This window comes from Octopus bimaculoides, chromosome 1, assembly GCF_001194135.2.
Source record: "Octopus bimaculoides isolate UCB-OBI-ISO-001 chromosome 1, ASM119413v2, whole genome shotgun sequence".
Taxonomy (NCBI): domain Eukaryota; kingdom Metazoa; phylum Mollusca; class Cephalopoda; order Octopoda; family Octopodidae; genus Octopus; species Octopus bimaculoides.
This window is the reverse complement of record NC_068981.1, coordinates 81380366-81386841: the sequence shown is the minus strand read 5'-3', so window position 1 is coordinate 81386841 and position 6476 is coordinate 81380366. Positions and strand designations below refer to the sequence as shown.

General features: G+C 34.8%; 1 protein-coding gene and 1 long non-coding RNA gene across 8 annotated transcripts in view; one reads left to right on the top strand and one right to left on the bottom strand.

Moving 5' to 3' along the window:
- LOC128247816 (uncharacterized) overlaps positions 1-4307 on the bottom strand; it is a 37753-nt gene extending 33446 nt beyond the window's left edge. The window contains exons 1-2 of the long non-coding RNA XR_008264134.1: positions 4169-4307; positions 3700-3833 (exon numbers count right to left, since the gene is read on the bottom strand). This is a non-coding gene — a long non-coding RNA (uncharacterized LOC128247816). The remainder of the gene's footprint in view (positions 1-3699; positions 3834-4168) is intronic.
- The window catches only part of LOC106874564 (uncharacterized), a 272320-nt gene that overhangs the window by 87663 nt on the left and 178181 nt on the right, over positions 1-6476 (top strand). The gene's annotated exons all lie outside the window — the stretch shown is intronic.

Genomic DNA, 6476 nt, shown 5'->3' with positions numbered 1-6476 from the left:
CCTCGTCTGTTGTTATTATTTGTATATTCTCCCATATATATATATATGTGTGTGTGTCTGTGCTTGACAACCGATGCTGGTGTGTTTATGTCCCCGTCATTTAGCAGTTCAGCAAAAGAGACCAATAGAATAAGTACTAGGCTTACAAAGAATAAGTCCTGGAGTCGATTTGCTCGACTAAAGACGGTGCTCCAGCATGGCCACGGTCAAATGACTGAGACAAGTAAAAGAGTAAAAAGAGTATATATATGTTTGTAAGTTCACTCCTGGCCTAAACACTTGTACAAACATGTATCACACATGTAGTTAACGAAATTTGCTTTTGCTCATACATACATACATGTGAACAAATAAATACAAAATATGTAAAAAAAAATGCATGGTTAACAGTCCAAAGATTGATGAGACACTTGTATTCTTATTACTCAGTCATTGGTACTTCATTTGATTGGCATCATTTATGTTAGAAAATTCTGAAATAATAATTAGGTAAAAAAAAAAAAAATATACAGTAAAAATGACTTAACCAGGCAAAATAAATGTCGTGGTCCGCCACTCTGAACTCTTAAACATATATCTCCAAATCTATTTTTGCCAGTCGTTGACATATGGCTTCAGAAGTATTTTAGAACCAAGTCACATAAAGCTAGTGCAGACATTTGGTAGTTCTTTATTTTAACAACATAATTATTTATACAGATGATATATTTATCAAATTGTGTGTGTGTGTGTGTACGTGCATGTGTGTGTGTAATATGTGAAGAACAGAATTCTGAACCTGAATCTGTTGTTACACATGGCTGAAGTGTAAAGGTCACATGTTCTAACAGGATGGGGAGTGAATAATAAACAAAATATATATGTAGCAAGGGGTAGGAGGAGAAAGCATATTGTAATTTAATATTTGAATTAAAACCATAAGCAATTCTAACTAATTATGTATGAATTTGTCTGTATGTATTTATGTGTGTGTGTCTTTTCATGTATATTTGTGTAAAATATATCTATATTTGTATGTGAAGGTGTATGGCCTAGTGGTTAGGGATTTGGCTCATGATCATTGGGTAGTGGGTTTAATTCTTGGACCAGGGTAGTGCATTGTGTCCTTGAGTCATTACACATTGCTCCAGTCTACTCAGCTGAGAATGATGTAGCCCTCTATCCCACCAGCTCTCACACTCAAAGAGGGTGAAAGGGTATCTGTATTTGTTCATTGACCTCATAGGCACATAAAACAATTAATGAAAGTATGTACATGTTAGACAAGGTCCAACCCTTGTGGTACAGTGACATGTGTGTCTCAGTGACACTGAGAGCTATTCCAATGGAATGCAAGCTCCTGGTGGAGCCTCTTATGCTGGACAGGTTAAAGGATAGGGGCTAGATTAATATGGACCATGTCTTCTCAGAGGTAAAAATGTGTTTGCATTGGGCTAACACCCCTTCCTAGAAAAATGCAAATTTACAGAAGCACAGGTGACAATTCAAAACTAACAAGACCTGGGAGAGGAAGACCTTCCCTCAGGGACATATGATGCAGTGCAACAAAATCCAGGAGTCAGAAATGAAAAAGCAAGGATCCAACTGGAAAGAACCAGAAAACAAAAACCCAGAGTCAAGAACATCAACCTCTAGCTTACATATGTACTGGTTCTTCTCTCTCCTTTTCCCCTATTGCTACCACAGTGTCCTCTTTATCAGTACCCACTTGTCCTGTTCACCTTTCCCTATCACCCTTTTATTATGTCTCTCCTCCCAGATCCTACTCTAAGTACTTTGTCCAGTCCTTGCTATACAGAATTGCTACGCCCTGGAAATTTGTTTATATCTGCAATCAGTGACCTATAGCTCTTCAAGTTGAACGTTAACCACACTAATCTCACTGGCTGCAAAGAGCATGCAGAGTTCATGAGCACTGCTTCCTCTCCTCTGACCTTTGTCTTATAGAAAAGGGTAAAAATTAAACAAAACAAAAAAGCCTAAATCAAATATATGAATGACAGTGATCTCATAGGCTAATTATTCTGATAGATATAAAACATTCTCAATTTGTTGTTAACAGTAAATCCTGTGTAATCCTTGTCATTAATCCATAGTCAGGGACTCAGCATGACATATATTTCATTCAATGAAAAGCTGATCAATTAGCTATTCTGAAGTTAAAGCTTATGTAGGATTGAAGTAATTATTCATTCTATTCTCTGTTAGTTTTCTATTCTATCAAATTAGCTGTTGAATCATCTTTATTTTTCTCTCTTTATATTTTGTAGCTACTTTGCTAAATTCATATGTTGAGTGGGTTTACAAATCTTTACCTTTGCAAAACATACCAAAGTATGTATATTGTCAATAGTAGATATTTTAATGTAACAGCTGTTTTTATGAAATATGCTCATTCATTTTTCTATCTAATATCCATTTTTCCTCATGTTGGCATATGTTTGGATTGAGATTTATTAGAGGTGAGATTTTATGGCACAGAGCACTTCCTTCTGCTGGCCATTACCTGTTTTTCAAGTAATTGAGATCTTTATTCCATAGATATTCAAAATTGCAGAGCAATTGGTCATAATGCCAGAAGGCATGTCAACATCAGCACTACTTTGCTCAAGCAGTGATATGCATAGTATAAACCATGACACATCAGCATGCACATAAACACATACACATTGGGTTTCCTTCTGTTTCTATGTACCAAATTGCCTCACACAGCATTAGTTGACCAAGCACTACATTAGAAGACACAGACCCTAGGTAACTGGACCTAAAACCATGTAGTTGCAAAACACCTTCACCTGTTCATGATAACCTGAAGAAGCTAAGGGAAATAATTCAAGTGACCCAATGTTATGAATTTGAATTAATAAGTTAGTAAGTTAAGGGATGAAGTACTAAAATGATTACTACAAAATGTTCTCTGTTAATTAAAATTTCCTTTTTAGCTAGAAGAAAATAAATATTAATGGCAGTTAGTGACTCTTTCTCCAACAAGGAAAGATAATTTCAAAAATATTGAAGATTGACCTCACAAAATTAATTTATCTGTTTAGGGGAAATTTTATTTTATTTTCAGGCTAACATACAGCTCCAGGCGTGTTTCAGTTTTAATGAACTTCATCAGAATGACAGTCTATTCAAGCGTTTTCAGTCTATTACCTCACAAAATTGTTACATCAGATGACTTTTTTTTTATCTTTTTACTTTTTACCTATTTCAATGATTGGCATATGGCCTAGCTGGAGCATCACCTTGAAGGGATTTAGTTGAATAAATCAACCTCAGTACTTAGTTTTTAAGAGAGATATTTATTCTATTGATTTCTTTTGCCAAACTGCAAAGCTACAGTGATGTGTAGAAACCAACACTAGTTGTCAAGTGGTGGGGACAAACCCATATACGTCTCCATAACTTAGCAGTTCTGTACAACAGGCTTCTACACAGTTTCCATCTACCAAATCCACTCACAAGGGTATATGAGCTGTGCTAACATCTACTAGTTTCTTCTTCATAGACAATAATAAAGTCTTGAGGATAAAAAGTGGCTGCAACATGTAGCCTGTATAGATATTTATCGCTTGTAAAACACAAAGCACAGTAGCATGCATGGCCCAATAGAAAATCTTCTAACTTCAGCTGACAAATGTCTTAAATTTGGAAAAAGAAAAAATATATCTTAATTTCATTCAGATTCAGACTCACATTATCAAGAGGTTATCCTGTTGATTGCTATTCATTTGGAATCGTTGGTATTTTTCTTCTTTTCCGTTTGAATTCTGTGACTGGTTTATAAACTCCTTTGTTGAACTATTTCCAACTCTGAAAATCTACTCAATCTGAAACAGGAAGAAAATATAGCTGAACTACATTGTCTTTGAACCATGAAGATGAAAAATTTATGAAGCACCACTTGATGGGTTTTTGTACTTCAAAAAGAAGAAGAAATCATTTGATGTTATCAAAAGCAATAGCTTTATTATGAGCTGGCAAGTTTTATCATAATGAACAAATCATTTTTAGAATATAAAATAAGGAATCATTTACTGTTTGCTGAGAAAGGGCTGCTGATATTTTTATTTTTTGATACCAGAATTTTACGATAAAGTTAGAAACATTGTTGTTGAACTGATCACAAACTTGGAAAAATCTGTCTGAAACAGGAAGTACATACCTATGAAGCTTCACTTAATGTGCTTTGAATTTCAAAAAGAAAAGAATCTCCTTTGATCTCACAAAAGCAATGGCAATATTGCTACAGCTTTCCATTTCTTCACAAAAACAAAAAGAAGCTTTTTTTTTTTTTCGTTGTGACTAACAAATCCTCTTAAGATTAAAAAAATAAGAAATCCTCTACTGTATGTCAAGGAAAAAAATCTGCAAAGTGTGCTTGTCAACAATTAGACCAAGAACTCAACAATTGTACAAAATGTGAAACAAACCAAAGCGTTGTTATGGAGATAATCTTTGTATTGATTTTGACTGAGTATATTTTTATTTTCATTGATAAATAAATTTTGTCTGGATTAAATATTTACATTTGTCTTTGGGTTAGATTATAGAATCTCATGTTTTATATATGATTGCATCAGATAATGATGGTGTGTGTGTGTGTGTGCATGTGTATGTGTTTATATTTACACATTCAGCAGTCCATTTATCTATTCACTCATCATCATCATGATAATGATATACATAAGGTATGTGTGTGTGTGTGTGCACGTGCATACGCGTGCATACATGATTACATATGTTGAGGATTTTTTGATATATGAAAAAATAATTCATGTAGTAAAAGATGTTGAGAACATTTCAGCTGAAGTTGTAATATTATCAAAGTATGCTAACATCTTGAAAGTATTATTAAAAGTTATAATCAACCTTTAACAGTTTGATACGGAAATCACTTGAAAAATTAATGATTTCTGTGAGATCATAAGAGACAGTGAATAAGAATAAAAAGCATTTAAATATTGGTAAACTGGTAAAATTTGAAGGTACATGACTTAGGGGTTAGGTTGTTGCATTCATGATCACAAGATCATAGTTTTGATTCCCCAACTGGATGGCGTATTGTATTTTTGAGCAAATTGCTTCATTTCACATTGCTCCTGTTTACTCAGTCTAAGTGATCTCCAGAAATAGCTGGGAAATTAACACTGTGATGGATCATGTAATATGCTAAGGAATATGCTATGCAACATTCTCTTTTACTCTTTTACTCGTTTCAGTCTTTTGACTGTGGCCGTGCTGGAGCACCACCTTTAGTCGAGCAAATCGACCCCGTGACTTATTATTTGGAAGCCTAGTACTTATTCTATCGGTCTCTTTTGCCGAACCGCTAAGTTACGGGGACGTAAACACACCAGCATCGGTTGTCAAGCGATGTTGGGGGGACAAACACATACACAAACATAAAAAAATATATATATACATATATACAACGGGCTTCTTTTCAGTTTCCGTCTACCAAATCCACTCACAAGGCTTTGGTCAGCCCGAGGCTATAGTAGAAGACACTTGCCCAAGGTGCCATGCAGCAGGACTGAACCCGGAACCAAGTGGTTGGTAAGCAAGCTACTTACCACACAGCCACTCCTACACCTAAGGAATCTGGGATAAACTCTTGCCTTAGGGAGCTCCTTGAGCTCATCACTGGCCTAAGTTGTAAAATTTAACAAAATAGGCAGGATAGCTGTTGTCGTTTGGACTAACAGCCTAACTAATCATGCTGACCCATTACTAAAATTGGACACTTGACTCAAATTTAAGGATTGATAAACGAATTTCTGAAGCTTTGTATTTATTCTTAATCATTCATATTCCTATCTTCTGGCTCAACGTTAAGTATTGGTAAAACTTTGATGAAACAGATTCAGCAACAAGTAGGTCGTATATCTTAATGAATGAAATGTTAGAATTCGGCAAATGAAGGGTAAAATCAAACCTAGTGTACTTCAGTGATTCAGTGTTCTGCAGCTGTTGTTGTTTGGCCCTTAATGAGCCAGTCAATGTCTAATGACACTACAACTATGGGATTCCTATCTTTTTTTTTTTTTTTTTTTTTTTTCAAACATCTTGAGTTACGTTATCAAATGTATCTTTTGTTTTCTAAGATGGTGGGTGTAATTTGGGGAGATTTAGGTGCATCAGCCTCATAGAGGTTCTTTCTGTGGTTTTATATTCATCTGAATTTTTGTGAAGTGTAACTGAGAAGATGTTTAAAAGTATGCTACTTTGGTAAACTGAAATAATATGATTATAATTTGTGATGACTAATTCTTGTGACATAACTAGGAAGTGCAAGCTTTATAATCACCACCACCATCATCAGTACCATTATCATCACATCATCATCATCATACCATCATTGTTTTAACATGCCTGCAATATGTCATCATATGCTTCTGCATGTGTGTGTGTGTGTGTGTGTGTGTGTGTACATATTTACTGACAGATAGACAGACGTGTATATATATATA